Genomic DNA, 26701 nt, shown 5'->3' with positions numbered 1-26701 from the left:
GGGCCTAAATTTGCCTTCTTAGCATTTTTTTTTTTTTTGGAGTGAAAAGTTTGAGTAGTGCTTTGCCAGCATGATTTTGGGGCAATTTGAGGGCAGATGTCGTGTACCAGCAATGAGATATTTCCATGCATTTTATTTTCCGGACATCACCAGGGCACATGTGGGGTTTGTGCCTGCAGGCTGGAATGCTGCTGGACTCCCTGATCCATCACCGTTATGTCCTGGAGCTGCTCCGGTCAGTGAATGATTTTCTGTGGCTTCTAGGTAATGTGGTCTGAGGCAGATGATCAGATGTGTAGTTAAAGTACTATTACTTGAAATAAGAGTAACCTAGAAACATGGCTCTAACAATACAGTGTGAGGGAGAATTGGCTGAGCTGCTTGCAGTGGGGAGTCTTCTCAGGTGACTCCCTTACCGTGATTCTTGCCAGTATCCGCCCCAGCCCTGCACGGTAGTCCTGCCGAAGCAAGCATGCTCTTTGCTCAGAAACGCACTGAATTTCCTTGTGCCTCTGTTTGTTGGCTTGTTTTTTGAAAGCACGTCTTGCCCTTTGCTTAAATGCCATCCATGGTAGTCACTTCTTACACTCATTCTACTGGACTTCATTCATAAATAGCTGCTGAATGGAAGAACAGAATGTAGTATCTCCATGTAGTGGAAAATTATTCACATGTAAGAGTGAATAAAAAAGAAAAAACAAATAAAGAGGAAAATGAAAAAGGCCACCTGTTCTGGGAACTCCTCCCTGACTGTTCAACCCTCACTTTTCCCTTTGAAACCCAATCTCTTATGCTCCACCGTACTCTTTTTGATAGTACTTACTACCTTCTAATAAACTTTAACGTTTTCAAAAAAAAAAAAAGAGAGAGAGAGAGAGATGCTGATACCACTTCAAAATGGACAAGCCTTGAAAACAGCATTTTAAGTGAAAGGAAGCAGACACAAACGGCCACATATTGTTGATTTCAGTGATCTGAAATGCCCAGAAAAGGCACATGCAGAGGCAGAGAGCAGGTGATGGTTGAAAGGGGCTGGGTGGAGGGGGATTAGGGAATGACTGATAGTGACAGGGGGTTTCTTCTGGGGTGATGAAGTGTTCAGGAAATAGATGGTGGTGAGGGCTGCACAACTGTGAGTGTGCAGAAGACTGCTGAGCTCTGTCTCTGGGAGTGCCTGTGGTTGGGGCGGCTTTATTTTGTTTTCATCGTGCAATGAGAAGACTCATCTGCTGCTGTGGCCGTTCTACTCCCGTGAGTGGTGAGGGTCAGAGAATTTGTAGAGTCATGTTTCTTTTTTTTTTTGCCCCTTGCTGAGTGTAGGCAAAAAAGGTTTAAGCCTGAGAAAGTGCTCCATCTGCAGAAATGTCTTTTAGTTTTGCATGGTGTAAAAATCTTGAGAACTTTTTAATCGTTGAGGACAGCCTGTGGGGGGAAACAGCCCGTGAATCCTGGGTGAGTCCCGGAAGAGCTGCGCATCCCTTCCTGACACGGGTGGGGATTTCACCCCCGTTCAGGCAGTGAAGGGCCCAGACCCGAGAGCGGAGTTGACAGTCGTGAATATTTACGTGAATCCGCTGCTTCATCTTGGATATTAATTTCAAGCTGAGTCAGTTTGTGGCGGCAGCCTCATCCTACATCAGGAATTTATAGTATCTGCTCTTTGAGGTGAAGACCTGACAGACTTGACTATTTAACAGTCTCCCTTGAATTGATATCTCAGATTACTTTGTCAAAAGCAAAATAGCAGAAATACAGGCGTCCTTTAATGCCAATGTGACCTGGAAAGTGTTTAGTCTCTGTACCTCAGTGGCCTTATCTGCGGGTGGGGATGATGATAACAGTGCTTTCCTCAGAGGGGCTGGTGAGGGGAGAGTTAGAAGCACACATGGAGGACTTACACGAGATGCTCATGAATGACCGAATTTAGTGCTCTCAGCCTGGTCAGGCCTCAGGAGCAGAGATGTCAGAACAGAGCAGTCCTAGCGGGAGCTCGATCCGTGTTGGCAGGTGTTACGATCAGTATCACCTCTGTGGGTTATCAGGTAGTTTTAAGACTTGGTAATATGAATTCATGAATAATGTTAGAAGACTAGACTTCTCAGATCCTGTTTACATAGTTCTCAAGATTTCCTCTGAGAAATGGATGTTTTCTCCCAGTCTTAAATCTGAGATGAGTCTCTAAAAAATTCTGTATTCCTCCATCTTTTTGCTTTAATTCTCCATTTCTTAAAAAAGAAAGTTTTTAAATGGAGTTTATGTGGACTGAACAGAGGGCCTCATGCATGCTAAGCACATACTCTCCCAAATGAGGTATAATCTCCCAAATGATTTTTTTTTTTAATTTACTTTCTTAGTATTCAGAGGTTAGAGGCCTCTAATTCTTTTTCTGGAGACTTGTCCATGAACCTGTAAATCTATAATTAATGGACAAAACTTGGTTTATTAAAAACATCAATAGAACATTCTGCAATCCATCCAAAAGGAAATGCTGATTGAATTAAAATGTTTCTCCTTTAAGGTGATTTCTCCTTTTTGGTCTAGCTTAATTTATTAACAGCCATCCTCATCATCATAATGACCAAACTCGCTCTGAGTGGACACCTACCTAACACTAAAATGCTTTCCTCATGTTTTACTTCATAGCATCTGTTTGAGGGTAGGTATCAGTGTCTCCTTTTTTGCAGCTGAGGAATTGAGAGATGGAGCAGCTTGTCCTAAATCACACCCAGCTGGCGGTGGCTAGCTTGGTGCTGGAACCCAGGCTGCACAGGATGCATTCTTAATTGCTCCTCTAATCAGCCTCCCTTTGAGTGGTTACCCGAACTGCTCTGACTCCATAAATGGCCGATTTTAGTGATCTCAGCCTTATGAGGCCTTCAAAGGAGAGACACCAGTGAGAATGTGAGACAGAGTGTCATAAATTAAAATTGTACATTTTCACAAATGTTTAATTCTCAGGTAATTACTTAAAAAGTTAATTTTTTTCATTTAGTGGTCTGTTAGCACAAAAAACAAAACATTAAAAACAATTATAGTGCCAAAGAGAAGTGGGCTTTGAAAGTCCAACCACTGTTAATGATGTTACTTGTTTTTCTCTAGTGGCCCTTTTCGACAGAAATACTTACAAAGACTGAATTGGTTTTATGTAGTCTTAATATGGAAGAAAAGATTGTCAGTGAATATTATAAGTAAAATCTTTACTCTTTTCTTTCCTGATGGTGAATATGTAAGTTGTGTTCATGGCTTAAGTACATTTCCTCATTTGTGAAATTTGACTAATATCGTTTAACTTGTCTGACTGTGAGAGTTAGACGCCTTGTATACAAAGAACCCAAGAGGTGCTTAATAAAAATGTGCTGTCAGAATGACAGATATTTTAGAAGGATCAACTCTGAATACTAAAGAGTGTCGCTTATTTCTGATGCATATTCAATATTTATAATATTTATATATATGATATCTTTGAATATGGTTTAAAGTAACAAGGATTCATTTTTTTTTTTTAGTGTAGTATGAAGTTTTAATGAAATCTGTATCATACTAGTGAGACAGGGACTAGTTAAATTGCCTTAATCAGACGACCTTTAATATTATTTACACAGAATATTTATTGTTACAACTCAGAATTCATGTTGCCGTGTAACCATCCACACAGACATTTAAATTCGTGGGATTCTGACCAGATTCATTATGTTTAGTAAAATCCACATTGATCATTTTCAGGGAATAAGCTTCTCTCTTTTGTGATTAAGCAAAATTTTGATTTTTTTCCTGCATTCTTAACAGGTTTAAAATATCAAAACATTGATTTAACAAGTCACTTTTTTAATAGAATAAAGTTCATGCTGTTTTATTACGTAAATAAATGTTTTTGTATTTCATCAATCTTGTATGATATCCTGGCTCTTTGAGAATTATTTTGCAAGATACTTAGATAACCTACTGTTGGAAAAATACAAACATGACTTTTATGAATATAGGCCTAGTACAGATCTGTTGGTTTATGCTACAGTGCAAGACATGAGGCCTGGGAGAGCTTTGCTGCCGATTGCAGGACAGAACCCATGTCTCAGTTTCCCCTCCTGTAAAATGAAGTGGCTGGACTGGATTCTTTCCTCTTCTAAGATGAGTTTCCATGAACCTATGTCTTTTGTTTATATTCAGGAATATTAGCAATATCAGATTAAATACTGAATACCCTTCCCTTCCCCCGAAGCAAAGTGCAGTATGTGCTACATAAGCTTTTAGTTATCTGATTCTCTTTTCTGATCCTACAGGCAATTTTTGTGTTGCATCTTTCCCGGCAACCTGGAAGCTCATTTTAGCCATAGGTGGCGCTGTTGCACCTTCTAACAGTCTTAATATTCCTTTTGCAAAAGAAGGCTTAACAAATGTTATTTTGTTTTGATTCCGTTGCTTAGTGCTTCAGAATAGCACAATGTCCATTATGTCTGTCTACCTGGAAAAATTATTCTGCTTATGTCTTAGACTTATTCTGTCATCTCGCTGTGAACATTTCAGACTTGCTGTGCAAACAATGGCAAAATCGGTCTTTTCTTCCAGTGTTAGAAGTCAGTGAGCCGGGATTTTATAAAACAGCTAGAAGCGGCCTCTGGAGCACCTTAAAGCTGAAAAGTGTATTGAGTTCCTGAGTATTGACTCCGCCGCTGTGTGTTAATTGGTGGTAGGAGGTTTGGTACATATACGAAGGGGTGTAGATTTTTGAGTTGGGTTTGCGTGCACGTGCTGCCACTGAGCCACGTGAGCCTGAGTCAGTTTGCTCTGAGTTTTTCCCTCGTCTATGAGATGGGGACATTCATATCTGCTTTGTAGAATTGTGAGAATTAGAAATTATGTAAAGTGTTTACCACAGTGGGTATGTCAAGAGGGCTCATAAACTTTAGCTGCTTTTTTGTGTGAAGCCATCATTTGAGAGTCTTTGGCAATTACTAAGAAACAGGAAAATAAGAAAAGCTGGTTTTATGCTGAAAGATATTTGAGGAGGTTCCTTAGTTCCTATACCCATAATTAAGCATCAGCAGAGTCAGAACAGTTACACAGTCGCCCTGAACCAACGTTAAGCCACAGAATTCTTTGTTACTTCATATATTTTGTGGCTTAAAGGGATCCAATACTTATACACATGTTGTCTCCAGCAGCCAACTGAGAGATGACACAAAAGAGTAGGCAGGCGATAAATGTCTTATTTGTTACCGATGAAGCCACGTTCTCCATGAACTTCAGGGCTGTGGGAAAATGCGTGTCATGATACTGTGTCCCAGAATTAGAGACTCACCCTGTCCCATGTAGCTCTGTGACACAGCGAGCCTTCCCTTGAGAGGACCTGCCCGTTCATGCACAAGGCTGTCCTACCATGGAGCCGAGCATCCCAAGTGCTTCCCAATGGTGATCAACGCTGGAGTGAAAGGAAGGGTTTCAAATGCCCTGCTTGTCTCCCCGGACTCACACCTCACTCTGTTAGTGTGAGGAGGGCTAGCTGTTGGCCAGGGGCCAGGGGTGTGAATGGAGAAGCACTCTCCATGGCCCAGAGGAGTGGTTAGGAGGCATTCCCTCCCTCGGTTTAAACAGGTGGTGGGATGGAAGAGAAGAGTCCTCCCCAAGAGTTTATAAAAGGAGAAATAAGGATTTTCTTTGGGACTTAGACTAGCCAGGAAACACATAAGATGATTAGAAGGGAGACTTGTAAATCACTTTGATATTAAGTTGACATTTGTTGAACACCCAAAATGTGCTACATTCTTTTCTGAGAGTTTTACAGAAATGAATCCTTCAATCTTCTCAACAAGCGAGGAAGGAAGGTTTGATTGTTATCCCAGTTTTACAGTGTGGAAATTGAGGCACACAGAGGGTAAGTTGGCCAAAATCACAGAAATAGTAAGTGGCAGAGCTGGTATTTAAACCCTGGCTTACTGGTTTGAGGCTCCCAGAGATGGGCTTTGGGTGTTTAGAGTTATCTGCATCCCTGAATCTTTGTACCTCTGTGCATATGTTAGCCCAGAAAGGACAGGGAAAGGAGAGCTACACAGATGCGCATAGTCATGTCTTGGCCACTGTCCACAGAGAGTGCATCGTGATTGGCGTTATTTGTTTTCCAGGCAGTAGATCAGTTCTTATAACAGAAATTTAGTCCATTGAGTTAATCTAGAAACCCTTCCTGCTCTGTTTCTGTCCATGCTTGCCATGTGACTGCCTCCCCGTGATTAGGCCATTGAGAAAATGTACTCATGGTTGAACTCTGATATTTCAGTCTGGTTCATAGTTTCACGTCTTCTGTTACATTAATAAGTTAAGTTTCTGGTTTTCTTTCATCAGTGTGTCATGAGTTTGGTTAATGTGAAACAAGTCCATGGGAGCCCAGGGGTGATGACGGTATAATTTCTGAGCACGTTGTGGCACTTCTATCCTTGCAGACCTGGCAGGAGTATGTCCGCCTTCCTCACTGATTTCCCCCAACAGCAGGGTCCTCTCCCACCCCCGCATGTGAGGCTGGGAGCTCTCTGAGTAGGCCAGTCAGAGGCCAAGTCCACCAATCAGAAAATGATGAAGTACCTGGAAGTGGTTTTAATAGAAGAAAAGGGTTTCCAGGTAGTCCAATGGGCTGTTCGAGCCCGTTTGGTGAAAAGCTGTCCAGTGTCTGTGGTTGAGGTGCTTCTTTGCTGTTGAAAATCCTGGATTAGATGAAGGGATTTTAAAAAGCAGAAAAGGAGTGATTTCAGGTGAGAAGTGATGGATGACCACCTGTGTGAGGCATAGACAGGGTCTTACAAACTTCTTAAAATAACTTTAAAAGCTCTTCCATCTGAGTGCATTTCATATGGGGTCCAGTTCATCACTGGTCACCCTGAGAGGGCAAATAATTGATGATGGCAGAAAGGACACGGAGGTATCAAAAAGGTCTCAGTCATTTTCCCTTTTTAAAGGATGTGGCAAAGTGTAATATATTTGAGCTGGTTTTTCACTGAACAATTTTTAGTGTTTTCTGGGACTCCCCAATGCCCCAAGATTCCATGCAGCTGGGTGTCCCCTCAGAGCAGGTCTGTCAGAGCTTGCCCTGGGTTGACGTGGTGTCACGGGGAGCAGGACGGTCAGAGTCCCCGGATCTTCCGAGCTCCGTCTCCTCATCCTCAGTGCTGGGTTTCTCATCCGTGTCTACTTAGGGTTGTTGAGAATCACACGTGATGGTTCAGGTGTGATTTGTGATTGTCTCTGTGATTGGCATATAGTCAATATTTGAAAGAAACACTTTTTTTTTAGTATAATTGTAGCACATAGATTGCAGTGCTTTTCAGTCTGCTTTTTTTTTATATAACTTTATTCTTATTTTTAAATATGCACTTATTTTTATTTATTTTTTTGGAGGTACTGGGGACTGAATCCAGGACATTGTTCATGCTAAGCAGGTGCTCTACAACTGAGTAATACACACCCTCCTTGTCTGCACTTGAAAATAAATATTTCAATACACAAAATAGCTCTTAAACACCATCATGGGACCTAGTCACTGTATAGAGAGTTGGACACGTATGCTTTTTCAATAAGAATAAATGTTGTTGAGACATACATTTCTGAATCTGTTAATGTGCTTAAAAACGATCATAGGTAGTGATAAACACGAATCTTTGATCCAGTACTTCTTAGGGTCTGTTTTGCCATCAAGTGAAATTACATTCTACAGAGAAAGCTAATTGGATCTCTTTGATATTTGGATGGTTTAGCAGATGATCAAGGCTTTCAAAAGCTGACAGATTTGTATTTTAAACTAACTACAAAGTTATCTTCTAGAAGTTGGAATTCCTAAACTTGTGAAGTGCCCAGTAATCCAGGGGGTATGTGTCTGTGTCTGTGTGAACGTTTGTGTGTGTGATTTCAGGAATCTAGAAATAAGTTTCATATGGACTTCTGATACCTTTCTCCTACAGTTCAAGGTATAGGCATATATTTACACAAATAAATTGATATTCTTTTGTCATTTTGCATATTGGTGGGAATAAGAGTTTCTCATACTTGTTTCAGAAGGGTTGGGGAGCATGAGCTCAGAAAACGGGAGGAGAAAGAGGCAGGGAGGCACTTCACACTTTGTGCTGGATATGAGAAACAGTAGCTTTTTTTTCTCTTTTCTTCTAAAGCAAACTGGCACTGAATTGTAACCTACTATTACCCAGAATTGCTTTTCTGATCAGATACAAGTGCCTCAGATTTTTCAAGGCAACATGAATGATGAAATGTGTTTTAGCAGTTATCATTAAAAGTAGTTTTATTTTTCAAGTAAAAGGCTATAGCCTGTTCTTCCAGCGGTACATGAAGTCCTCATTGATCTATGTACATGATCTATGTGCTTAGTTTCTTTGTTTTTTTTTTTTTTTAAGTGCTTGTTTCATTGTGGTGTGAATGAATGTTTAAAATTTCTGGATTTTGATCTTTAGAACATGCTGATTTATCAGAGCTGTTAAAAACCTGATTGTTCTTTGGTCCTTGTTTGTTGGGGCACCCTATTGATTTCTGTTGTCTGTTAAAGCGGGAAATGCTTCCTCTAGCCTGCAGATCATTAAGTGAATGGTTTGCAGTGTGCCTTTAAAATTATTTGAATGCATTGAGCATGTTTGTCCAGTGAATTCTGAATTAACTCATTCTATTGACTTTGCTTTGGTTCTGTGGCTTTTGCTCCTCTCCACAAGAATTTGAATTCTCTGTTGCATTTTGCATACGTGTTCTTAACAGTGGAAGAAATTTTGCATTTTTTACAGAGGTGGCTTTTCCTATCCCCTCTGAATGCCTTCTATAATTGATACAATAGTAATCTGTTATTGCATTGCATAATTCTTTCATAAACTATTTTTTGGCATAATCAGAAACAATGACAAAGTATGATAATAAAAAATATGAAAACCTTCCTTCCTTTGAAGAATAGAAATCAGGTGGTCAGGCTCACGCATGCTTTGTGCCTGACACACTTACTCTCATGTCATTGTGTATCATGATTCGGAGATGGAGTTGCTCCAGGTTTATAGATTTTTGTTTTAACATTTGTGTTGAATTCTTTCTCCAGGCTGATGTTTCCTGTTGGTTTTGTGGAAAGAGTAGAAGGGAAACAAATCCTTTGTTTTGTTTTAAGGAGGCCTGAGTTGATGAGAAAATTGTTGAGGGTGGGCTGAGGAAAAGAGTGACACTCCCTCTCCTCCCGGCTGAAATTGATAAACAAAGAAATCAATTAAGTGTATCGATATTTGACCAATAGGAGTTAGAGAGCCCAAAATGGCTAGATATGCCCAATGGAAATTACTGAATTCACCTGCAGAATTATGTGCTTTACCAAGTAGAAGCAACTTAGAGCAATCAGAAAAATCAGTAATATGATGAGATATAAAAGGAATATTATATCTTTTATTTCTGAAACTTTTCTACGTTAAGTTGTGTAGAGCTAAAATTAAGTTTCAAGCACCAGGAGTTAAGAGTGTGGGTAGTTCTGTAGGATCGTTATTCACGGATGTGCCTAGACCCTGCTAGAGTGGCTGAAGATGGCAGGAAAAGACCCAGAGGCAGGATTTGTCATCCTAGGGTGTCCTCCATAATGGCTCCATGTGGGACCCCATGATTGGTTTAACAAATTGTAACACACTCCAGCCTCCTGTGAACTTTAAGAAGAAAAATATATGCTTAAAAACTGCTTTGCAAGCAAGTGCCTGTACATCCTCACTCCAGTCTCCTTGCCTTAAAAAGCAGAGACAATGCTTTGCTTGCATAGTTGAGCTTTTAGATAGCACTCTGCTGGTTGCAAAGCAAGGACCGAGGCCCTCAGGTATAAACGCTGAGCTTGTGTGCTGTTAGATAGTCTATGATCCACAGAACAAGGACCTGGCTGGTCTGGTGGTCTGCTTTGTAATTCACATATCTAAAAATGTATCTTGCTCCCCTCACCCCATGACTTCCCTAAAGATACACTAATCATTTGTACTCATTGTGTATTCTACAATCTCTGCTTCATACTGTCTTTCCCGAAGTTCCTATTACTATCACACAACTGTTAATGAATTTTTCCTTTGATTATACACAATAAATAAGGGTGCAATTGAGAGGCTCGTGGAGTTGGCTCCCTACTCCCTCTCGATTTATTGACTTTTTCCACAGAGACTTGAATAATCATTCCATGTCGGTAAGACATCTGCCAGCCAACCCACAGTTCCAGGTGAGAAGGATGCAGGTTTATTTCTCCTACCCGATGGAGAGAGAGGAGAGAATTGAGATATGCTCCCCCATGGTCCCTTCCTGTCCCACGGCCACTGAAGTTCACCTGCAGCCTTCTGGCCTCTGCTCAGAGGGCCTCTGTCCCAGGACTGACTGCAGCTTTTTATTCCCTTGTCAACATTTCCTGTGCCTTTAAGAAGTTGGTCTCTTCTCTGCAATTCAACCCTGGCAGATGTGATGGTGGTCAGCGTGCTGGTGGGCAGTCCTTTGGGGACTCCCAGGAGACATGCTGATTCTCCTGAGTCTCTCAATCGGGGTTACAGAACAGTCGAGCACCGAAGGAAGCCCATTCACGTGAGGTCAACAGAGCATTTTATCACTTTCATTTTATTTTTAAATTTTCAGTGGAGAAATTATTTGTAGCAAACTGTTCCAGATATTCGGCCGCCTGCTTTCCTCACCACCATTTCCTTGTTGGCTCTGGTGCTTGTTTTAAGAACCAGGTTTCTTCTCTGGTCATTTGTAGCAGCTGGGCTTGCCGAATCCTTGATCTGCATTTGAAGCAGAATGCTTCTTCCTGATGTGAAACAGATTTTCCTATTTCTGAATATTTCGTGTACACTCAGCAAGTGTTTCAAGTGAAATGCTCTTGTCCAATTTCGGTTAACTCACATTTGCTGATCTCCTACTTTCATGCTGAGGGCAGTTTCTTCTTCCTCTAATAAAAGTTAGCAATTTGCATTTACTAGGGAAGGTACTGGCCCGAGGTGCTTTTTTTCTTACCAGTTTTAATAAAATTCACCCATTTAAATATACAGTCGTTTTTAATCTATGCCCAGAATTGTGCATCCCATTTAATCTTAGAATATTTTCATTCCCCCAACAGGAAGCCCCGTATGCATAAGCAGTCATTCCCATCTTCCCCATCCTCCCCCAGCCCCAAGGAGCCACTCTTCTCTCTCTGTGGATTTGCCTGTGCTGGACATTTCATTTAAATCGAGTCACTTCATGTAAGTGGAACCGTCTATTGTGACTGACTTATTTCACACTGAGTAACGTTATCAAAGTTTGTCCACGTTGTGGCCTGGGTCAGTACTCTATGCTTTGCTATTGCTGAATAATATTCCACTGTATGGCTGGGCCCCACTGTTTACCCATTCATCAGGTGATAGGCAATTGGGTTGTTTCTGCTTTTTGGCTGTGATGAGTAGTGTCGCCATGAATATTCCTGTAGGAGTTTTTATGTGGACATTTGTTTTCAGTTCTCTTACGTCTGTGCCCAGACAGCAGAGTTGCTGGGTCATTCAGAAACCAAATGTTCAACTCTCTGAGGACCTGCCAGGCTGTTTTCCAAAGTGGCCACGCTGTGTTACGTCCTGACCAGCAAGGGCTGCGCGCTCCGCTTCCTCTGTGTCCTTATTAGTGCTTGTTACACTTTTTTTTATTATAACCTATTGTAGTGAGTGTGAAGCGGTTTCTCCTAGTGATTTTGACTTGATTTCCCTTACAGCTAAAGATATTGAACATCGTTTCTTTGTGCTTATTGGCCATTTGTATATTTTCCTTGAAAAATACCATTTCAGATCCTTTATTCACATTTTAATTGAGTTGCCTTTTTATTGTTGAGTTGTAGGAGGTACTTTTTTTTTTTATAGATACAAATTCCTTATCAGATAAATGATTTGAAAAAAATTTCTCCTGTGTGTTGTTTTTTCACTTTCTGGATGGTGCCCTTTGAAGCAAAGTTTTAAATTTTGATGAACTCCAATTTATCTCTGTTTTCTTTGTTCCTTGTGCTTATGGGGTATTATTTAAAATCTGAGGTATTTTATTTAAAATTTTATAAATAAAATAACTTAATTCGTAGGACCGTTCTAGGAGATGGGTGCAGTTGTTGTCCCCAGTGTATGGATAGAAGACTGAGATGCAGAAAATTTCTCTTAAATATCAGTTTCACAGCTACCCAGTGCTGTGGGAGTTCAGACACTCATGTTTGTCCCAAACATCTGTGATCCTCACCACCATGCTCCACTACTGCCTGGAATCGTTAATGAAAACGTCTTTCCTTTTTTGATTCCTTGTTAGTTTGTTTTCTCATTGGGGACCTCATCTCCTCATTTTCCTTTCGGATATCAGTGTAGATTTATTTTAGGTCTCATGTAGGCAGAAGCATTTCTATCAGTTAACTTCTTTATTACTCACTCTCCAGTGATGATTGTTGCTAGTTGACCTAATCAAGTCATGCTTAATTCTTTCCTTCTCATGACACTAAAAACAGACATGACTTACAGAATGCTAAAAGCAGAAAGTACTTGATTGATTTTATTTTGCTACCCAATCAAACCAATCAAATAAAAACCCGCTGTTGACACAGATTATAAGCCCTCCAGGATAGGGTCACTGTCTTCCTTGTGTTTCATTTATTTGGTCACAGTGTCTGGATAGTGCCTTGCTGTTCAGCAGTTTTGTTAGGAAACGGTGCTCGTGAATCATTGTAAGGACAGAATTTTGACAACAGACTGTGTTGTTCATTTCACAAGGGAAAAGATAATATAGAAATACTGCTCAGATCTATTTGAAAATTAAGCTTGGAATTTTGAGAACAATTCAAGAAACCATACAAAGATTTTTCACTAATTTTAGATCTATCTTAAACACATTATGGTTACATAGCAGAGTAACTTATCAAGTAGATTTGACAAGAGGAGTTTATTATTGATTTTTTGTTTTAGTTGAAATATTCTATCTGGGATAAAGTAATCAGTGCCTATAAATGAACAAATATGTTTGTATTTCTATGCAACATGGGAGCAGACTTCATATGTTTCTATATAATATATATGACTGTGTGTTTTAATCTGTCTGTCAGTGTTTTTATAGTTTTTCAGCAATGTTGTAACATTAGAATTCTAAGAAATTCACTCCCGATACTACTGCAGTTTGTACTGTGTATCCTGTCTTATGTATGGGATTTCACTGTCCCCTAAGTGAGGAATTTCCTCTCCTATTGAGTTAGAAGCAGAGTTAAAGGAACTGTGATTTCTAGGCATTTGCTCTCCATGTGTTTGCACTTGGGTGTCAATCACAATTTTCCCTTTCTTGAGTTTTCATTGTTCAATTAGAATTTTTGAAAATAACTATTAATATGTTTCACTAGTCTCCCTAGAAACTTGATGTTTTTGTGCTTTTCAGTTTTCAATTTATGAAAATTGTAAATGCACACTTGTTTTTAAGTAGTCCTTTTTCACTAGATATTTGTTTACCTCTTTATAGTTAAAATAATTTTTTTCCCAATGAATCACTGTGCATGTTTTACAAGATACCTTACTTTTTATTTTTCTTATTCTAACAGGTATATTCATTGTAGAGAATTTTGAAAATAAGGATAAACCCAGTAATAACTTAAAAATGGCCTCTAATCTCACCTGGAGATACAGTTGTAAGGTTTGAAATTGAGAATTACAAGTCCTCTCATTTTTTTCTTTTTTTCAAGTACATTTTGGTTACTGAGTCCCTCGAATTCCCATATGAATAGTAGCAGCAGCTAGTCAGTTACTGCAGAGGAGCCCGCTGCGATTGTGTTCGAGACCACGTTGAGTATACAGATCGCTCTGGGGAGCACTGCCATCCCAAGAGCGTTGTCATCTGATCCAGGAATGTGCGTGGTGTGTCTGTCCAGGTATTTAGGTCTTCTTTAATTTTTTTCAACAATGCGTATAGTTTACATAATATTATTTTACCTTATTTTTTTGCCTTTATACTGAGTACAAGTGAGCAAGGTACCAGGATCAGAATTGTATTATAGCCCCCCACTTGCTGCCACCATGGACGCTGCACTCTTGCTTTTCCCTGTGTAAAATCTTGCACAAAATAGGACCTAAGTAACTCTCTCTTGAATGAATGATTATATGATAGCTGGATGATGCTGGAGAGTCCTTGTGATGATGTCTTTTTCCCAGACTTTCCCCTCTTCTTAACTATGCCTTTTCTCTTCCTTTCCTCCAGCCTGGGTTTCAGCCTGCCTGTGGCATTGATTTTCCCTGAGTGTGGACTCTTCCTTTAACTAGTTCACGATAATGTTTCATGCGGGCTATGAAAACTTGCTAGATGTCAAGAAATAGCAAATTCACTGCATGCTAGTATTTTTAGTCTGTGGTATTATATTATCCATTGAAATTAAATCAGGCTGACCCCCTGAGCCCTCCCCTGAGCTCTTTTCTCCTTCCTACGGGTGATACTTCTCTGGTTGCTGTCTGTGCCCTTCCCCCAGACTTGGTTTTGGAGTTGAGTAAGTCACCATCAGTGGAGCTCTCTCTTTAAAGATGAAGAGAACATTTGCTCCTTCTCCCTGGTTGGGGACTGGATGAGATGAGGTAACAGATAAAGAATGGAGCCCCATCTCATTCTGACCCCCGCTCTTTCCGTTCCTTTCTCCAGGGGAAAAGAGTAGAATTCAAAAATATAAAGATTGTGAGCTAATGAGATAGACAAGACAACCGAACATTTGTTAAATATCCTTTCATGCCGGAAACAAATGTATTATACACACAAAAAGCACACAAATCACGGTAGTACTGCGGTTACAAACGTGGGTCCGAGTTCGAGTCCTGCTCTGGAGTGACCAGTCCTGTGAGATGGAGAACTGGTAGGTCGGCTTAGCCTCTCCCGGACTTGTTTTCTGTCCTGCAGAGATGGGGCTCGCTAGGCGTCCCTCTCCCGTAGAGGTGCTGTGGGGTGTAAATGGCACGCGTGGGCAGCCCGAGCACAGCTGCTCATTCCTCGTAAGGGCAGGATAGCATCGCTTTTGCGGTGACAGCTTTATGACCGTCCCGTGTAGACTCTTAGTGCTCCGAAGGGATGCCTTGTGGTTTGGAGATGGGATTCTCACTTCTGTAAATACCCAAGGATTGTGTTATTGGGCCGTGCTGATTTGAATCTATTCTTTAGAAAGTACATATTGTAGATATATTTTTCAAGCATGCATGTTTTTTCTTTTATTATTTATAGTTCTACCCTCTCATCTCTTGGTGTGACTTTTCATGGAATCCAGGAAACAGTCCTAAGCCACCTGCCTCTTCACACTTCTCCGTGGTGGTTTTCTTCCCTGACTAGAAGAGGGTTCTGCATAGGAAATTTTCTTTGTTCCCCTTTTCTTGGAGTCGCTCTGTCTCCCCAACTCTCACCTGTCCATCTGTCCATTTCTCTACCCACTGATTCTTCTGACTTGTTCCAAAAAGCATTTCAGGCAGCTTACAGAAGAACAGATACCAAATAAACAGGTGAGAAAATGGGGCCAAGTTCAGACAGTGAGGCTAGGAGGCGAGCCTGTGTGAGAGTTGCAGGCGTGAGACACACGCCTCAGCCCTGTGACTTATAAGATCGACAGCAACAGTGTGCCTGAGGCTCCCAGCAGACACAGGGAAACAGGGTTTGTGGGAGATGCTCACTGGCTGTGAAATAAATAAGTGGCTTAGGAGATGCCCAGCCTTTCCAGCTACTAAGGCTTAGGAGAATATTTTGAGTTTCTTCCAAAATCAGATTATTGCATCTTTTCTTTTTTCAGAGTTCTATGTATAGTTGGTTACATTCTATACCTGGAAATTTCTCCAAAACTGCTTCCCACGTGAGTCCCATGGCTCGGGAATGGGGTGGTTCTGCTCATTGACGGGTGTAGGCCAGAAACAGAAAATGACAGCCTCAAAGGAGCCTGGGATTTGTCAGTTATGTTTTGTCAGTGCTGTAGATTTCAGAAAACGCTTTCACCGTTTCTCTCCATCTGAGGTGAAAGAGTGCTCTCTTAGCAGCATCAGGAGCTCAGGGCCACGGGATGGTGGGGGCTGACTGCACTGCTATCAAGACAGCTGTGCCAGTCACTGCAGGCGTGGTGATTTTACATAGTGCATTTCATGTTCTTTAATAGGTTTCAACAGGTAGTTAATTAACTGAGTTAATTAACATTTAAGAAATATGATGCTTTGTTGAAAAGACAGTTACAGTCAGAATATAAGTTGTGAACACTTTAAAAACGGTTTCATTACTGAAATTTTAGTAGGGAAGATTTAGTTTATCTTATTTACACCTCTCTTCAAAAGTAACAAAGAAACAAGACAGAAAAAGCAGAGGATGATTTCTGTTCTTCCTCTCCGCTTGCAGGTGCCCTCACCTCCAGTGGCATCCATCCAGACACCAGCACTGACACTGGCCGTGCTCAGAACTGCCTCAGCCCTGAAGACACAACTGACAAATAGAAGGGGGCTACGCCCTGTGACAGCAGGTGCTCTCACTTTGTGGGTCCTTATGTAACTGCGCGGTGTTATTCAGGATCTCCCGTTCTACACTGTGTGACGCTGCTGCCGTGTCTCCTAGTTATTTCTGTAAGTACTCGTGTATTTTTTTCAATGTGTGGTACTAGACATCTAAAAATGCTTTTTTCAGATGAAAAATAATGTGTATTTAATATAATAATTCTGAAAAAATGGACAAAAGGGTCTATCCTGGTCTCACTACTCAGAGATAATAATTAACACTTTAACATCTATTTTCTGTTCTTTTCATCAGTGTGTATTACGTCTGTCATAAAAACCAGCGATCACTCTCTGCCTGTTTACTGTGTGGAGACCTCCATTTTCCATTCGGCTTATTACACGTTTTTCTACAGTATTCTCTCTCCCCTGGCATGATCTTTAATGACCAGTATAGCATTCTGTCTTGTGGAGGCATCATCCATTTTACTTCGGAATTAAATAAACTTTTAAATTCCAAGTATATTTAACTGAAATACTGAAAAGAGAACTGTGGTGGTACCGAAAGGCCCCTACATCCCTTCCCCTTTTTTTCCTGAGAGTAAAAACTGCTGACAATGTGGTGTATATATTTGATGACCTTTATGCCTGTCATATATATATACACATACATACATACATGTATATGAGAAATCTATGTATATGTGTGTGTATATATGCTTTATTGAAAAATAAGGCCATACTATAAGTTTTGTGCAGCTCGGTTTATTCACTGAGGTGTATATCATAGACCTCCTCCCACTCCAGACTCACCTGGTCCTTTCAGATAGAGTAGAGGGGTCTCCTGATGTGCAGTAAATTTGGTCTCTTGTGTAAGGACACCTTTGGTGGGAGAGTACTGTGGACAAGGCCTTGGACCACGCCAAAACGCCTGCCCCTTAGTGCCCACAGCTCGCTTTGATTTACCGCATCATTGTCTTGATGGTGAATACTTAAGTTTTCTCCATTTTCCACTGTCAGAAAGGGTGTTTGACTGGCGTCCTTCTTGTACAAACATTCCTGTGATCTTGTATGAGTATTCCTTTAGTTAAGGTTTTTGGAAATTTAGTCCCTGGATGTGACAATTACATACATCACAGGCTCCTTTCAAGTGACTCTAGAAATTCCTTCTCCTGCGGGGAATGAAAAGATGTAGAATAACTTATGTAACCAATTCTCTATCTCTGGATATGATTTCACTTCAGCTTTTCTTCCCACCATTGTAAACAGTGCTGTGTAAATGCTCTGATGAGTACATCTTTTTGAACTGATTTTTTTCTAAATGAAACGATTCCTAAAATGGAGTTCAGTCTGTGTACACACATTTTTCAGAGTTTACATATCCATTGACACGTCGTCCTCCAAAAAGATCGCTCAGTTTGTTCTCTCAAAGATGGACACTACCTAGAATATTTTTTAAAAACATTTGCCAATATGATGAACAAAATTGCTTTTTCATTGTTTTAGTTTGCACTTGATGACCAGTGAGGTATTGAGCATTTTTCACTCATTAGCCATCTGACTTTTAAAAGGTGAATGATCCCTTTTGTCCTTTGCACACATTTAAGTGAGGGAGCTTCTTGTTGCTTTTTGACAGCTCTTTGTATGTTATGAACATTAACCCCTTGTCTTCATTAACATGTATCACAGAGCTTTTTCTTGTCATTTCTTGCCTTTCATTTTGTTCAGTAGGTTTATTTTTGTTGTGGCCGAAAATAATCTTAAGACAGTAAATGTCTTCTTTTTCGGTTTTATCCTTGATATTATTCTTAGAAATACTTTCTTATAATGGTATATATCTCCTCTGTAGGATTTTTTAATCTCTATGATGGAGATGATAATACTACTTGTTATAGTGAGGAGAAGTTGAATTACTATGAGCAAAGTGTTGTATTTGCTGTTATTAGCACTTTCTAATATTTACATCACTATCTGTAATTTTTCTTGTGGTCATTATGACTGGAATAGAATTTGTTTTTTCCAGGTGATTCTCTGATTGCCCCAAGACAATTATTGAATTCATACTTTGCTCTTTGATTTGAAATCCCACCTGTACAAAATATTTATGTACACTAGAGTCTCTTTTTGAGCTCATGGTTTATTTCTGTCAGTCTTACTTTCTTACTCCAGTGCTATATCTTACATATTGTAAAAATTTATTTAATATATGACAGTGCGATTTTTTTATTCTTTTTTCCATCCCCAATTTTCTTGTCTAGTATTATGACTTTATTATTCCTGAAGAGTTCCAAAATATTTTGCTCAAGTTAAAAAAAAAACAGATAAGAGCTGTCATGTGATTTTTAAGTAAGTTTTGAATTATCTTTAGGAGAACGTTCATCTTTACAAAACTGCTTTCCTCCATACAATATGTTGATGTCTCTGCATTCACACTTCTTACTTTACCCCTCAGTACAGTCCTGTGTTTCTCCATGTACAATATGGGCATTGTTTTTGAGTTTATTCCAGATTATTGTTGATGTTTTTGTTAATTTTGTAAGTGAGAATTTTTGCTATTATATTTTTTAACTGTTAAAATTGACACCTAGGAAGGCAGATTCAATTTGTAAATACTCACTTTGTAACTTGTCATTTAAAATTGTAAGTATTAAGTACTTGTTACAGAATACTTTCTTTTCTGTTTTTAAAAATTTGTTTCCAAGATTCTCAAAATGGTCATAGCTAAGTAGTATAGGTGGGGAGACAGATGGAGAGAGGTAGTGTGGCTCATGTACAAACTGTGAGCACTTTCATGGCTGCCTTTATGCTGGAAAAGCCACTGAAGAGCCCAGGTAAGACCAGGGGTGGCTTTGTACGCACTTGAAAGCCAGCTTTCCTGTCTGTATGGAGAAGCCTGGTGAGTGAGGCAGGTATATGATCAAGGTCGAATGGAGGTTATTGGCTGCACAGAGCACTGTGTCTGTGAGAACAGGAGACCATCGCCATGGGAAATGCTTGGTGCCAGGAACAATGCAGGGAGCTGGGAAGCCTGTCTGTTAAGGATTTTCAAGCCCTGGGAGTGGGAAGATCAGACTCTCCATTCAGATCTGAGTTTGAATTCATCCTCTTTAGTTTACTGGTCCTCTGACTTTTGTCAAGTTATACATCCTCTTTGAACTCCTGTTTTCTTGTCTCTCAAAACAGGAGAATTACGGCCTGCTGCTAGAGTGTTTGATCAGGGTAAATAATTTGTGTCTATAAGATGCCATGTACAGTCACAATCTCAGTGAGAAATGGGCTGTCGCCTCTTCTTCTGCAACTCAGTGCTTGACGAGACATGGGGGAAAGTCAGTCCCTAATTTGTGTGTGATGCAAGTAGGAACAAAATTAAAGTCTTGCCTTTCCCTAGTAGTATTCTTACTCCTTTGCTTCATTTACTTCTTTCCTCCTTTCCTTTCCCCTTTCCCCTCCTCCATCAAAAGATCCTGGGACTCTCTCAGAACACTAGATTCAAGTTACTTTAAAGGTTGGCTCATCCTCATGAAATGACAGTAACATAAAAAAATCTGTACACATCCCAGAATGCATTGTATTTGATTTACACACACACACACGTGCACACAAACACACACACAATCAGGCTACCTCCCACTTGCAGAGGGAGAAGGAACACTTTTTCTGAGTTTTCATTCACTGAGCGTGAGAACAAAGTCTCTTATGCAGACTTTCACCAGCCTTCGTGCATGGTGTTTTTAATTGGATTTCTGCTTTTTGGCCATAGATATAGTATCCTAATAGAAGAGAGAAAGTGAAGACATAGACATTCTGCTGAGATATTGGTGTCATCATATTTGAGTTGGAAATGGCTTAAGACAGCATAGAGTCATAAATTTTTATGGGTGAGAATCCATGATGGTGTAACTTGGACAAGAACCTGGGTCTTCTGCCATCTTGTCCATGTGGGTGAAGAGGCAACTGGGTGGGGGATGGCAGGGATCTTTCTTGCTTGAGTTCCATGGTTTTGCTAGTTTTCATTGCTCAGCTGCCTTTAGTTTATGTCCATGAGGCCTCTCATGGGAAGGTCACTCTTTCCTGATAGATTGTTTCTTATCAGCAAAAAGCTCTGGACCCACTCATATTTCCCAGAGTTTTCTGCTGACCTGCTGACACTTTATATAAATGAGACCTAAGAAACTACTGAATATAAAATCCTTATTGTTATCGTTTGCCCTCGAGTTCCATAGGAATGGGGTGCTGTCTCAGGCTGTCTAAAGCTAGATCTGAACAAAGATAGGGTGATAGGCTGTGCTGCTGGACCTCCACAGTCGAAGGGGATTTCCACCTTAGTTTTTAGAATCAGGCAGATGAGTTCAAATATTGCCTTTACCAGTAATTATCTTTGTGACTTGGGGGAGAAACTGTACTTTTTTGTGTCCAATTTTCTTTGTAAATAAGTTCAGTATTTATTTTAAGGTTTCTGTTTTAGAATTGAAAGAGCTAATTCCCTCATTTATACCTAAAATAGTGATCGCGTGGTTCTATGCTGGTGCCTTGGAGGTTGATTACTCTGGGACTCGGCAGTGAGAATGGGGGTGGTGGACCCCTGGATAATAGAGCTTATATTCCAGAATATGCTTGTAAAAGACTGGATGTGCAGTGGATTTTTAGTAAATATCCACTCCTTTCCTACTCTGCTTTGATTGTGTATATATCTTTATACTAATATATGAACAATTTTTATTGCAATTTAAATATCTTTGTAGTATTTACAATATGTAGCTATAAAAAATAGGTGAAATAAAATGATTTGACTTTTATTTTCTTTTCAATAAACAAAACAAAATAAAATAGAAAAGAACAAAGTTTTGAAGGAGAAGAAATAATTTTATTTCCATGGAATCAATTCCGTATAATAGGTTTTTTGGTCGTGTTGTTAAACAGCATATAAAATTGATTGGTTGTGACATACTGGAAATGAGGAAACAGTGGAGACATACTACCTCTAATGCAGTCATTTATTTACCAAGTCCAAACTCGTTCTGCTTGCTGCATGACAGGCCAATAAATCGGGAGATGAGCTTTTGGAGTAAGGAATAGTGACTTTATTTGAAAAGCTGGCAGACTCAGAAGATGGCATACTGATATCCAGGAGAACTCTCTTCCCCAAGTCAGAATTCAGTCTCCTTTTATACTAAAAAGTGGTGGGGGTGTGGTTGGTTGTTGCAAACTTCTTGCTGTACGAATTGATTTCCTTGGAATCCTTTGTTCTTGCAGCTGTCCATGTGGGTCAAATCATGGCACCCCTGTAAAACCTCAAAAAAACAAATTTATTCTTTATTTTGCAACTTGCCATCTCTACATAAGTGTAGAAGAGCTAACATCCTTAAAGATCAGAGCCCGCAGAATAGGCCCTCCTGGATATTTCAGGCTAAAGGCAACTTTCTTTTACAAAAGGTGCAGAGATAACAAGTCTTAGCCTAGAAAACAGCGTACAGGTTTAAAGACAAACGAACACATCTAACATGGAGTCAAATTTGTTCTTTTCTATTACAATTTCTTTTTCCACCTCATAGATAATTTTAGTAAGAAACATGAGCAATTTTTTTACTTTTGCTTCTTAATAACGGATAAGTGGCCCAACTAAAGTTTTGTGAACAGGGATGCTGTGCGGGCATAGGGGTCACATCAAATTCTTGTTGGGGGTGGTCGACCCTGCAACATATCTGATGCCCTGTGAGTGTTGGTGAGAGTCCCCCTAACCAGGGGCTCTCTTCAGGAACCACCATGTGGTCATTGACCTCTGGAGACTTCTTTTTCAACTGTAGGAAATTTTTTTAGATGCTGTGATGAAAAAATCACTCCAGCTGGGGATAATCAGGGAATAAAGGAAGGGGAAAAGGGCTTGGAGTAGTGTAGAAGAGAAGGACAGAAGATCAGGGAGCCTGGGGGCTTGGGGGCGGGGCCTCGGGAGAGAGAGTAGCAGAGGTGGGGAGGGGCCCGGCTCCAGAAACAGCTCCTGCACCTTTCCCTGCACCCAAGCCTCACAGCTTTTAATTGGGCCCAAGACTCTTTCCTGTCTGGATGTCACCCTGGGCAGAACATTGAGAATCGAAGGTAAGGGGTGGGCAGCACTCACCTAGGGGGTCACTGAGGACTTTGGTCAAGTCCACAGTGCCTTTTCTAGTCATGTGTCTTCACCTGTTCTTTATCTCAGGATCTGAGAAGCAGGAGCAAGGAACTCAGGGAGAGATCCAGGAAGACATCTGACTCTGTTAAGAGACGACAGTCACAGCGACACGGGGAGCGACGACACTTGCAGCAAAGTAAAATGACTTCACAACTATTGCATCAGAGCTGCAGGTGTGAGAGAGCCTAAGCCTGTCTCAGAGTGCAGGGGACAAGAGGAAAGGAATGGTAAAATTAACACTGACAATTGAAATTTTGTTAAATAGCCTGCTAATATTAATTGTATCAAATGAATGTATGCAGGTGTATTTCTATGATCATTTATAGTTACACACAACCCCACCAGCCCCTCTTTCTCCCATCGGGGATGGGCTTTCTCAAGCACAGTGCCCCTCCTGGTTGAGTGGGCCACGCTGCGGGTCCTCGCCTGGGGCCAGGCTGCTGCAGGACACTGAGTCCCCGAGGCACGGACTGGGAGAAATGACAGGAACATCTCTGCTCATAACTGAGAGCCTCCGTTTCCCCCTGCAGTGTAAGAATGCCGGTGACTCAGTTAGAAGCATGCATCCAACCCGTCCTTCCGTGTCATCACCATCTAGAATCGGTGCCTGAATCTTCTGAATTTCTCCAGAATGTGGTTTAAAATCACCTTCGACAATTGAGTGTGTGTCCTCTTACAAGTGGAGGAATTGCTGCCGTTTCCCTGGAACTTACTCACCACTAGTCCATCTGATTTTTCTGTGCTAGGATTCAGTATGGCATGCTAAAAATTCTGCAGTCAGATCTTGAAACACTGATGAAGAGGATTATTTATTTTATTTCTTTATATGATAGTGATTTACTTTCAAAATTCAGAGTTTTCGGTTCTTTCAAAAAATTTTTGGGGGGTTGGAGAAACAACTTTGCTCTTACCATCTCTGTGACCTGTTGCTTTGTGCCTCTCACCTGTCTTCTGTCACTTGTGAGGTGGTTCCATTTGTGACCCTGTCAGGGTTGTTCATGTTATAAAACATATAGTCTGTTAAAGTACAGTCCCTTTTACTCCGAAGACATTCCACAAATACTCCTTAAATCTGGGTGTGGTTTTAAGAAGACAGAATCATTAGAACATGTACTTGCAGGTTGCTAGTGCAAAATCCCCAAATCAATAGTCTAGCTCAACATCTAAAATCTTTCTAATCTACGTTGGGTTTGTATGGATAAGTGAAGCAGTTTGCTAAGAACTCAAGACCAGGTTTAGAATACAGGCTGGTGTACCTCAGCATGTCCTCCCAAACTGATGCTCTGCCAGAGGGAGGGGCCGAGGGGAGAGGGCGTGTCCTGCCCTCCCTGAGCTGACAATTTGATGGCAAAGATCTTTACCAGGTGAAGAACTGGGAGTTTCTTCTAAGAAGAGTGGGTTTGAAAAGAGTCCTAAAACCGCGGGAGTGACACAATCCCTTTTGCCTCAAGTACGTGAGAGCGGCTGTGGGGACACTTGGGAAACTCGTGGGTCCATGTGTGCAGTGTTGGTGGCTTCCACTTGAGCGGTGGGATGGTCAGTGGGTAAAAGCGAACAGATTGAAGGCATGTTTAGTTGGTAAAAATGAAAGGATGAATGCTGTCTGTGAAGGTAGGATGGAGGAAGGCCCAGGTTTCTGGGTGGATTAATGAGATAAGTGATGGTCCTGCTGTGCTCTGAGGAGGGAAAGCTGCAGAGGGAGCTCTGGGGGAAAACTGATGAATTCAGCTGTGGGTGAAGTGAAAGGCTGTTAGATGTGTGGACTGGGAGATCTGGTGAGAGCAGGTACTGAGTAGGAGGAGGGGAGAGAGACCTTCAAATCATTTTGTCTTGTGAACATACAAATAAGTATGAGTAATGACACACAACACCTCTATATTCTGGATTAAAACCCAGTAACATTTTTCTATATTGACTGCAGAGGTTCTTAATTATTTTTTAATAGAAATAAAAAAAATAGAAACAAAATAGTGAAGTTAATGAACATCTTAGTGTTGATGTGTGTCCTTGTATGTATTTTGATACCTCATTTGTTTATAACCATAATCTACAAAAAGTTAGCTTGTTTAGCATAAGAGTTAAACAGAGGGACGTGAAAGACACTGTTGGGGGTTGAGGCTGATCACCTTGGGCAAACTATGTCGCCTCTCTGTCCCTTAGTTGCTTCTTCTGTGATTGCCTCCAGGCCCCTCATCACAGCTCATTTCCTAGACTAGATGTTGGGAGGGAGGCTGCTGAAGTGGCTAAGAAGTGGTAAATGCTTGGGATACTGAAGAGAGAGACAAAAACAGATTAAAGCCGAGAAACTGAGTACAAATACCCTCAAAAAAGGAAAAAAAAAATCACACAGTGTTTTGAGCCACTTAGCGTAAGGGAAACAAAATCACGTGGACCCAATTTTCTTGAGCATATGAGTATAGTGGGAGGAAGGGTGTCATCAGAAAAGTGTTGAGAAAAGGCCTTTTGGTTTCCCTTGACGTTTGCAGTAAGGATGGGAGCTGAAGCGAAAACCCACTGTTCACTGAGGAAGGTGCTCTTTTTTGCAAAACTGACCAAAGATTGGAGACAAGTCATCAGCGGTGCCGGCAAATGAAGAGACTTCTGGATTGGGTGGGGCACTTGCTGTGACTTCCAGGTGGCCTGCTGGCTGGGGGCTGTGAGGTGGGCAGTAGTTTTGCAGGGTGACCCGGGCATAATTCCTGGCTCTGAGGCTGCTGGTCTGACTAGCAGAACTGAGCACCCGCAGACCTAATGGGGCAGCTCGGGATGTGGCCTGGGACACCTGCCATTCTGAGGGCAAGAAGAGGGCTCCCCTGAGGGGGTGTCCCTGCGGAGAGTGGAAAAGTCCTCCTGCAGGGGAAGAAGTGCCTCTGAGCATGGGGAAGGATGCACAGGCAAGACCAGCCTGAGCATGGAGGTTTTGGGAAGCCGGAAGTCATAAAGTGGCCCAAGCAGCCTTGTTCCTGCGAGATTGGAAGGAAAAGATGCTGAAAAGGCAGGCTAGGGTCAGACCGTGTTGTGGGTTATGAGTGACAGTAAAGGACTGGTCAGGCAGGCACGAGAGAACCCTGTGGGCGTCCCAGCTGGGGCATCACGCCAGAGGGAGGAGCAGAGGTATGGACTTTGCCACTTATTAGCTGTGTGACTTTGAGCAATATCACCCCACCCCTCTCTATATATATCTTCATCTGTAAAGTGACACAGCTCGTGTCATCAGAAGGCTTAGTTTAGCTCTGATCCTTTTGTCCAGTCCTGTCAGTGCTGCCCTGCAAGGTTCTGCAGCAGCTGCTCTTACCCTGAGAAGGGAGGGCGTAGAGGGACATTGTAGTGCCCGAGGGCAGGAAGGGGTTGCTTTAAAAGCAGACATGTAGCCGCCTGCAGCTGCAGGCCTGCAGGCAGTTTGGTTGATGGTCCTGGAGAGGACTTTGGAGGCCATAGCATCATCATAAAACTTGTTTTCCCTTGGGGACCGGAATTGCCTTTGCAGATTAATGTTGAAGATTTGGGCTTCTGGCAAAGCTGTTTTCAGAGATGAGTATATACATAACATATAGTATAAAATAAAATGCTTTTATTTAATCTGTGGGACTTTGTAGCTGTTTGGAGCAGTTCTGATGGCCTGGTCTCCACGGAGGACACTAGGGGTCAGCAGAGCGTGCGGGAGGGCAGGCCGACCGCTGTGCTTCTGCGGGGGTTTCTCCCCAGCATGGAGCTCTGTTAAGTTGAATCTTCTCTGAGTTTGGTTGCCAAGCGTGCAGACAGCAAATTAATGAGTTCTGGTGGGATTGTATAATGACAGGAAGAAAGAGGAAACCGTAGTTTTCGGGACTAGAACATGCTTTTGGTTCCTGATTCAGTGTGTTCCATTACAGAATTGATGAGTTGTGTCTATTCTGGGACTTCATTGAAATAATCGTTCAGCCTAAAATTTAAGAGTTATGTTTTATTTGGCGGGAGGGCTCGAGCCTGGATGACAGCCTCTCAGATCTCTGAGGGACTGCTCCCAAGAGGTAGGGGAGGAGCTTGGATAAATAGGAGCTTTACAACAAAGACCAGGTACTTGGAACAATAAAAGATTGCTTGTTATCTA

The 26701-nt window shown here is 41.2% G+C and overlaps 1 long non-coding RNA gene across 5 annotated transcripts in view; it reads left to right on the top strand.

Moving 5' to 3' along the window:
* LOC141577143 (uncharacterized) overlaps nt 1–26701 on the top strand; it is a 114397-nt gene that overhangs the window by 64093 nt on the left and 23603 nt on the right. For 3 of the 5 annotated variants that reach the window (XR_012505773.1, XR_012505777.1, XR_012505775.1), the window contains one exon: nt 16357–16577. This is a non-coding gene — a long non-coding RNA (uncharacterized LOC141577143). Of the gene's footprint in view, nt 1–14649; nt 14849–15766; nt 15827–16356; nt 16578–22638; nt 23767–26701 lie in introns of those variants that run through there. The other 2 variants (XR_012505774.1, XR_012505776.1) reach the window with 2 other exon arrangements.

The sequence above is a fragment of the Camelus bactrianus genome, chromosome 3 (genome assembly GCF_048773025.1).
Source record: "Camelus bactrianus isolate YW-2024 breed Bactrian camel chromosome 3, ASM4877302v1, whole genome shotgun sequence".
NCBI classification, from domain to species: domain Eukaryota; kingdom Metazoa; phylum Chordata; class Mammalia; order Artiodactyla; family Camelidae; genus Camelus; species Camelus bactrianus.
This window is presented reverse-complemented; position numbering and strand designations above follow the sequence as displayed.